At 40.5% G+C, this 9,676-nt stretch overlaps 2 protein-coding genes across 5 annotated transcripts in view; one reads left to right on the top strand and one right to left on the bottom strand.

Moving 5' to 3' along the window:
• Positions 1 to 9,676, bottom strand: part of LOC126494175 (zinc finger protein 54-like) — a 227,931-nt gene that overhangs the window by 47,077 nt on the left and 171,178 nt on the right. The gene's annotated exons all lie outside the window — the stretch shown is intronic.
• Positions 7,248 to 9,676, top strand: part of LOC126494188 (zinc finger protein 54-like) — a 21,144-nt gene continuing 18,715 nt past the window's right edge. The window contains exon 1 of the mRNA XM_050131449.1: positions 7,248 to 7,262. The gene's annotated coding sequence lies outside the window, so the exon portion shown is untranslated. The remainder of the gene's footprint in view (positions 7,263 to 9,676) is intronic.

The following is a 9,676-nucleotide window of genomic DNA, read 5'->3' on the forward strand; positions in this document are numbered from 1 at the left end:
ATTTAAGCTTAATAATAGAACATTCCAAGATTTTATTAATGATGCTTTTGTTATTATGCACTCTAAATATTCATATTTAGAATAATCAATTTGTACTAACCATTTATCAAGGAAGTCTCCTCTTGCAGTTGGTATTGGATAATGCAGAGACTCAGAACTGTACAGAAAGTACTATGAATATGCAACTGTTCGACTGGGGCAGTTATCATTTCATCATGGCTGAAGGAGGGTTCCATGAGTCTCCTTTACCCCAATGAGTGTCTACTGACAGTCACTGAAAGCTTTACCATTTATTAATTTTGGTGGAGGAAATACTTCTCCACTCTTTCAGTTTACATCAAAATGATATCATGTATTTTTTTGTTTCTTTGTTGTTTAGGTTTTTGAGATGGGGTATCTCTATATATTCCTAGTTGTTTGGAATTTGTACTATGAACAAGGCTGAACTTACAGAGATCTACCTGCTTCTGCCTTCAGAGTGCTGAGATTGTGGCCCACTGAGCCCCAAGACCTTGGGGATTTCAAAGCTATTTGTGAGCATACCTGTGATGTTCAATGCTGCAGGGAGTATGCAGCCCCATTGCGTAACAGGTTTCAAGGGCAAAGGGAGGGTGAAAGAGGATTAAGTCAGACCTGGTGCTTTTTTTTGTTTATATATAATTCAGTAAAAAGGAATAGGTTCCTGATATTCTAAAAGACTTATCATGTCATTTTTGTTTTGTGTTGTGTGTTTAACTTTCTTATGTATCTTATTGTCATCACTGATAAACTGTGAAAATAGAGTTATCTTTTACAGCCATTTTTACTCACCAATCCAATAACCCAACTCCTAGGAATCTAGATGCATTTGATAGCCCATTCTTAGGCTGGGAGCTCTGTGGCTTCAAGAACACTAGGCAGAAAAAAAAAAAAAGAACACTAGACAGAAAAAAAATTCAAGTCAGTCCAGGCGATTGCCATTTTCAGAGCAGTGTATATTTATATTCTTTATGATCAGCATGAACAAGGAAATTCTTCAGGCCAAAGCTGCTTCAGTTATTACTCAATTTCCATCATAATATAGTGTTCATATCTTATATCTTCACAAAATTTATTTACATGTCTAATCCTGGTATCTTTGTTCCTTGGTCATAAGACAATACAGTGGCCCTGGACAAGTTAACTTTTCAAAGAATGGGAGGTCCTGACACCTCATTCTTTTGTTAGTTTTTCAACATTCTTTACCCATCAGTGTAAGTCCCTGAGCAGGGCAGAGGCAACTGCAACCAATCTAACTTTGTTGTTTGGTATGTCGCATAACTTCCTGAATGTATAGTAGGAAGAGTCTTGTATTTTGTTCTGATTATCTTGTTTCTGAGTAAGTTGAGGTGTAATTGTTTCAAGGATATCCCAGAGCCGCAACAAAAGACCTCAGGATGCTTTATGTTCATCCCAACCCATAAGTCCTAAGGAAGACCTTTAAGTAATGGGGATATTTCCCTAAAAGTGAGAGTGTCAGTATGCTCATGATTTTCCTGGGGAAGCTTAGATGCAGTAATCCTAGGAGAAGTCATAAATGATTCATAAGAAATTTCCCATCAATCCAATATCTCCAGGCTGTACAAATATGAAGACCTCAAAGTATGCAAGATGCCGAGATCAAAGCCTATTGTGGCACTGTGGTCACCATGGGCTCAGCTTTGTTGTATCTTAATCAAGCCGCTCTATTGGCTTTATGACTTTCACCATTCCCATCAGAAATGATTGCACCAACATGGACAGTTTCTCTCTTATGAGTCTCTCACCTTCTTTCTATTTTAAGGTTTAACTCTAGTATGAAGACTTTGAAAGTGTATAAATGATTAAACTTTATTGGAGCATTTTGATTTCTTTTGGGTTATATTTACTTTTATGTCAGCAAATTGAATACTAGGTAAAGCATTTGTGAAATTGCATACATTTGTTGGCTGCATTATATAATAGACAACAAGACAGCAATTATATGTGGTGGTATACATTGATGCGGTTTCTCAGAAATATAAGTTTTATGATGTACAGCAAAATTAGAGGTTTTGGCCACCTTTTTATGTATAAATAGTATATTGTATTAAGTTTCAGAATGCATTAAGGAATCAAAATGAGGGGTGCCTGACACATCTAACATGAAAATGGAAGAAAAACCAAATACCATGGAAGAGTTGTTTGACCACATGCTACCAGATAGAGTGCTTTCTTTGAGATAAGTAGACTTGAGGAAATTGGGGATATAAATGATGAAGACAATTATTTAAGTAGATGATTTTAATATGGTCACAATTTATTATGGATTTGCTACCTCTGAGAAAACAGTATGACACAACAGGCTCACAAAAAATATTCACAAAACAACACACATTTAAGTCTGGACACGATTATCTATTCATAGGAATTTAGTGTCTGTCATCTTCCAATTAAGAGGTCTCTCTTAATTCGAACTTCTATCAATTTTGATAGTATCTGTAGCTTTTCTTTTCCCATGGAAACCAAAGGAAAACCTCTACCCAACTTCACACATGTCCTGATTTCTAACTTGTGGTCAACACATCTTTAAAGTATACCAGCTGATTTAATTTGATAATGTCTTCTATTATCCAATGTCTATTCACAGCTGTTGTTCCCCTTTCATTAGCCTTTAAAAAATTCAAAGTTACAAAAAAAGATATACAATCTATTTCTGAGGGTCCTTATCATCCCTTTCTGTTTAATTGGCTTACCCTATAGGGCTTGATTTGATTTTTTATGGTAAAGTCACACTTTATATATAATTATCTTTTTTTGAGAGGTAGATACTTATTTTTTATTATTAATTTTTTATTAAAAATTTCCGCCTCCTCCCCACCTCCCTTTTCCCTCCCCCTCCCCCCACTCCCCGCTCCCCATTTCCTTCCCCCTCCCTCTCCAGTCCAAAGAGCAGTCAGGGTTCCCTGCCCTTTGGGATTAGGACCTATCCTGGATGCATGAACTGGCTTTTTGGAGCCCATTCTTTATGGTGGCATTCCTTGCTCAGTATTGATACAGTGGGGAAGGGGCTTGGTCCTGCCTCAACTTGGTATGCCAGACTTTGTTGACTCCATAAAGAAGGCCTTACATTCTCTGAGGAGTGAATGGGGTGGGAAGGAAGAAAACTGGGGGATGTGGGAGAAGAAGAGGGAGGGGAAACTGGGGTTGGTTTACAAAATGAAAAAAAAAATTAAATTAAAAAAAGAAATAAAGAAGCTGCCTGCGCAATAGCTGGACGGTAGAGTTAAGGCAGGACTTACAGGGGGAAAAAGGAAGGGGAGGAGTCTTTTGGAATCACAAGTGGATGTTGAAAGAAGATGAACTTGCCATACTGAGAAACGGTACCAAGCCACGTGGCAGAGCATGAATAAGAAAGATGGGTTAATTTAAAATGTAAGCATTAGCTAGTAACAAGACTGAGGTTTTGGCCAAGCATTTACAATTAATATTAAGCCAGTTTGTGTTTATTTGGGCATAGCTGTTGAGACAGTGAAACTCTGCCAACAACAACTAACAACTGCTAACAGTGTTAGGAGAGGTGATTGATCCATATTACCATGGGGATATTGGAGTGCCTGGACACAATGCAGCAAGAAGGATAACCTCTGCAATGCAGGAGCTCCTTTATGGTGTCTCTCTGTGCTACCATATCCTGTGATTAATATCAACGAAAAACTACAACAGCCTAATCCAGAAAGGATGATAAAGGGCACAGACCCATCAGGAATGAAGGAATGGGTCACTTTCCAGGAATGGATTCAAGTCCTGGAGGAAATACACAATAGGTAGAAGTGGAAGGCAGTTTAAAATGCTTGTTAAGGCCATGTGACCAGTGACAGAAGGGAACAGTGACATTGACAGTGTTTCCACTGTACTTTTCTCAGAATGAATTTGTACAGATATTTGTGTTTTCTTCATTTACTTTATCAAGGCGTATAACAACAATTAAGACACACACTCACACACTCTGTATGTCAGTGTGTGTATATGTGTACGTGTGCTTCAAATACTGTCCATACTCACTTTCTACCTCCCAACTATCCTAGTCCACAATTCCATCAAATGTCTATTGTGTTCATCTGCATTCAGTTTTGAGACCAGCTGAGATTGGCCAAAGCCACCTGTGGGACGGTGTGTTTGAACCTATGGGTTGGCACCTCCTGGGCTCAGCGGAGGACTACAATCAAAGGCGGTGATTCTTTTCCTACAATCAATCCATCGCCAACATTTGAGAGGTAAGGGGTGGGACTTGTGAGCCTTTCCCTTTTCTAGACTGATTGTGCTAGGGTGAGGTCAATGCAGGTACGTACAGTTGCTGTTCATTACTGATTACAACAGCTGTATGGAGTCTAGAGAATAGCATGTCTTAGCTCTTCCTCTTCTTTCCCTTCTTATTCTTCCTCCTCCTCTTTCTCAGTATTCCCAGAGCCTTAGACAGGATGGTATCACTGCCGTTTTCAGGGACGGGACCACATCCCTTACTTATTTTCTGCATATGGGACATTCAAGAGTCTCTGTATTCACCACTGAATTTCTTTTGCAAAGCCTTTTCCTGTATTTTATATAAAAACATCTTTAGCATGAGTAAGAAGTCTCTATTTCTGAGCGAGTATAATGACAAGACCACCATCTAGTGGTAAGAGCAGTGCAGTGCAGGATGAACTCCGCGAGGGGCTGATAGCAATGGGCTGACCACCAACTCCTTGAGAAGCCCAATTATTTCCCAAATCCAAGTTCCTGAAATGTCTTTCCCAAGTTCCTGAAACGTCTTTCCCAAGTTCCTGAAACGTTTCTCCCCAAAGCAAAATTGCAATATTTAGTTTTTTTCTTGGCATGTTTGTGTTAGCGATTGGGCGCTGGCATCCGAATTTAGTCTCTTATCCTTTGGTGTAAGTATGTAGCCGGGAGGCTGGTAGTTAAGTCGAGGTTAGGCTGCCTGTCTTTTATCTGAAGATCCAGAACTCATCTGTGGATTCAGATGTCGGATGCTATGTCCTCTTAGATCCAGATCTGCTTTAGGCTGGCAGCAAGCATGAGGGGAGGCTGTGCAGAGCGGGTCCAGGGCAGCCTGACAGCTGGAGCAGGGTGGAAGGCGGCCTGAGACAAAATGGGAGAGATCGACACCAAGGAGGCCGGGACATCTTCCTGAGCACTGGAATTTAGGGAAAAGAACCGGCGATCTGGACTTGGGAAATTAGTCAAGAAAAAAAACCACTAATATAGGCGCTTTTGCAGCGGCTACGTAACCGAAAGCGGATTTTAAGTGGGAGGGTCCAGGAAGAGCGGATCCAAGGAATTTGGCAAAATTGCAAGAAATCCCACCATTCCCTGTTGGACTCGAGGAGTCATGTAATGCAGACCTGGGAGCGGAAGACAAGGCGGTTGTCGCGGGGACTCGAAAACTCCGGAGTCGCAGTCTCTGCACAGCGCGACCTGGGAAAGTCAGCAGTCTGCAGGGGCAGTGGCGGGAACCCCAGCCCAGCTGCCCTGGAACCTCCCAAGCTCGGAGGAGCTGCGGGGCTGGGACCCAGGAGGGAAGGGACCAGGGGTGCGAGCAGTTTCTGTGCTGTTCATAGGAAGCCGGCTCAGAAATTCTGCTGTGAATGCCTTCTTCTCTTGGTGTATTTTAGATCATATGGAATAAGCCTGTTTTTTTTTTTCAACTGATCTTCTGATTGCCAAAATATTCTTGTAAAAATAATCTAATCGAGTATTTGAATTTATCTGTTGATATTTGTAAGCACGACTCTCTTTGCTGTGGTGCAAACCACAAAGCTCCTGAAATTTAGTCATCCATACTAACTTCCGTGTTATACCACTTGGATTCAGCGAGAGCTTTTAGATAATAGTCTTGAAAGGAACACCGGCAAATTTCTCTGAATCTAAAAATATATTTTGTGCTAGTTCCACAGTATACTTGTAAACATTAACATTTAAAAGCAAACTTTTATCCACCATTAATTTTCCGTCTGAGACATATGCACACTGGTGTAGAGATATTTCATTTGTATTTTAATAAATAAAGCTTGCCTGACGTTCAGAATAAAACAGCCACACTAATTATTCTTACAGACCAGGCAGTGATGACACACACCTCTAATCCCAGTAGCCACGCTAGTTTGCCATAAAAACCAGGCGGTGGTGGTGCAATCCCTTAATCGCAGCACTAGAGAAGAATATAAAACAGGAGGAGAAAGCTCTCACACATGGTTACATTCTGAGATTCTTGGAAGCAGGATCGCCATTTTGGACGGAGGTAGAGGTAAGAGCCAGTGGCTGGCTTTTTTTGCTTCTCTGACCTTCAGTTTGAACCCCTGTTTCTGTCTCCGGATTTTTATTAATCATGCTACACACTCGCGTGTAAATACAGCATTCTGAAAAGTGTCTTTATCAGGCCTTTTGGCACACCTTTAATCCCAACACTCAGAAGGCCCAAACTCACTGTACAGACCAGACTGGACTGAAAAACTCAGCGTTCCACTTACCTGTTTCTTCCAAGTGCTAGGATCAAACGTGTGCACCAACAGGATGATTCAAACTGTTTTTTTTTTTTTTTTTCCCTGTGTGGTCTGTTGACAGCCGGTGGCGTGACTGTGGACTTCTCCCAGAAGGAGGGGCAATGCCTGGTCCCTGGGCCCAGAGGGCTTTGTGCTGGCACTGAATGTTGCAGAATTGCAGCAGTCTCCTTTCTGGGGGTGAGAATTGTTTGCTTGCAATCTCCGTTGCTCCTCCTCAAGATTTCTTAACAAACGAATCTGCAAGTGTGTGAGCTTTGTTTGAATGAGTCTCACATCCCACAGAATAAAGTGAAATTCTCAGAGGAAAAAACAAATTGTCTTGAAATGGTCTCTCTTCTTCATGTGTGTCCTTTTGAGAAGTGTAATACTTCATCATTATTGGTCCATGATCACTTAAGAAGCTCACTATATTCTCTTTCCAATCATTCTACCCCCTGGTTTTGATTGGGCTGTGATTGAAAGTGGAATTCAAGTTATGATAATTAAAAATATTTTCTTTCTATTTGTTTTCTGTATTCTGACACTGGAGGACAGTTGGGGAATCACTTGTATAATCCTGCATTTTGTTTTCTCTTCATCTACTGGGCACAGTACAGTATTAGAAATCCAGGGGCTTCCTGAACAATCTCTTTCTCATGTGCAGGGCTCTCTGATCACCCAGACCTGCTCACCTGTGCAGCAGAACAAAGGGCCTGGAAGAAGAGGAGACAGCAGCTAAGGATGCAGGTACGGTGGAGGAATTGGTGAAGGAGAGGAAAGGATATCAAGTGAACATGGAAGTGGAACAGGAAATCAATTTTGTCACATTCTGTTTCACTTGAAATAATTCTAGTGACCATTTGCCTGAGAAAAATCTCAGGATTATCCCAGTGTGGGCACAATATGGTTTTCCACAGAAGGACTGACAATGTGGTCAAATAAAGTGTTATTTGTCTGCATGTAAGTGATGTAGTTCTTATTCATTCACATCACTGAACATGTTTTCATACCATTATCAAATCATTTTCATTTCTTGGCTTTTATATACTATAAAGATGAGAAAAAAGTTAATACCTTTAGGGTTTCTTTTTGTTTTCAGAATTTTAGAGCTTTGGTATTCTGGGACATTTTCTACCTTTTAGTAGTTTTATTTCCATTCTTGAAAATGATGCCATCAGGAAGTACATTTACAGCCTGCTACACTCCATCTAGACTATCTCCTATTGTATGCTGGAAATTAGCATAAGTATTTAGAATACAGTAAGGACTTAGGCTGATTTAATAAAGTACTGGTTATAGGTTCTGCTCGAAGACCCAAACCTTTACTAGCCCCGGGGAAACAGGCTAAATTTCCCTCTTGTTGAGAAGGTCTTAAGTCCATTAGAAGCTATTGGTTACCTTGAAGGTACATGTGCCACTCACACCTTTAACCTAGCATGCAGTGCAGATCATTGTTGTGGTCCATAGATGTCATGGCTGGGCAGAACTGTTGGTTGGCTCCCTTTTTTGGAAGGATGCTTGTTGCTTTCTTGTACCATGAAAGCTAGACCCCAGGGAGGAGGCTTTAGGGTCAGTTCCATCTGGAGTTGTCTAGGATTTGTGTCTGAAATGTGTGACTTCTACTGCACTAGGTTTCATCTTCTGCATCTGGGAGACAACCATGGGCAACAGGAATACACTGTAATGTGTGGAAGTCTCTTGGACAACTGTGACCAACAACTTCAAAGTAGGCTTCTTACGCCTGGTGTTGGTCATCTTGTTAGAAATTCTATGACAAAAAAAAAAAGAAAGAAAGAAAGAAAGAAAGAAAGAAAGAAAGAAAGAAAGAAAGAAAGAAAGAAATTCTATGACTCTTTCGAGGAGCATCATCTGTGCAGTTGAGAAATTTTCATTTATACTCAAAATGTATATGCTTGCAGAGAATTATATATATTATAGGCATTCTTGGTGGATGGATAGTAGTCTAGGAATACTTGGATTCCTTATGAATTTTCCAGACACCCTTACTGTTATTTTACCCTCCTTCTTCTGTGTTTATGGTTATCCCTTCTCCATAATGAAATCCCTTACCCCGTTTTCCATTTCCCTTTTCAGATCACTGGTACCCTGTTATTCCTGTCTCTATCGCTCCCCTACGTCTCACTGTAGTCTCTTTTTTCTTTCCTGGTTACTGCAGTCACTCCAGGTTGTGGACTCACATCTAAAGATTTGGAGCTAGGAACTTCCTAGGAGATAGAGCATGCAGTGTTTATCTTTCTGGGTCTGGGTTACCTCACTCAACGCTGCCTTGCTCATGGATGGCTACATCCCATTTCTCCTGTGTTTCTCGATTCTTCACATGAACTTCATTGTTTCCCGTGATCTTGTGGACGATTCCTCTGACTCTCTTGTATTTATTTTTTTCTGTAATTTATTATCTGCAGTGCCCCTTTAGTGAAATCAATTAAATCAATTGTGGTAATGGGTGACTATCTTAAAATGCACTTATGTCTTTATCAATTTTTTTTTGAGACAGGGTTTCTTTGTCGCTTTAGAACCTGTCCTGTAACTAGATCTTGTAGACTAGGCTGGCCTCTGCCTCCTGAGTGCTGGGGTTAAAGGTGTGTGCCAACACCACCCGACTGTCTCCATCAATTTTAACAGTAGTTTTCTTTGTGCAACAAAATGCTTGGTGGTGATTTCTCTTCAAGTTCCACATGTCTTTCCATGCCCCCCCCCCTGTCTTTGGAATCATTGACTAGACACCTGGTAGAATTTTGTTGCTTGGCATTGCTCTCTAGCAGCTTTCAGTATTGATTTTAACTCTTCCTTTTTGACCCCTTGTTTTGAAAGGAAAACAAGCCAATCATTCTTTGTGTCTAAAAGAGAAACTCAAGAAGAGAAACAGTATGCTCTACTATGTTCATAGCAGCATTGTTTGTAATAGCCAGAACCTGGAAACAACCAAGATGCCCTTCAAATGAAGAATGGATGAAGAAAGTATGGAATATATACATATTAGAGTACTACTCAGCAGTAAAAAACAAGGACTTCTTGAAGTTTGCAGGCAAATGGATGGAAATAGAAAACACTATCCTGAGTGAGGTAAGCCAGACCCAAAAAGAGGAACATGGGATGTACTCACTCATATTTGGTTTCTAGCCATAAATAAAGGACATTGA

Source organism: Alexandromys fortis, unplaced genomic scaffold, assembly GCF_014885135.2.
Source record: "Alexandromys fortis isolate MF-2015 unplaced genomic scaffold, M_Fortis_MF-2015_v1.1 scaffold_351, whole genome shotgun sequence".
NCBI classification, from domain to species: Eukaryota; Metazoa; Chordata; class Mammalia; order Rodentia; family Cricetidae; genus Alexandromys; species Alexandromys fortis.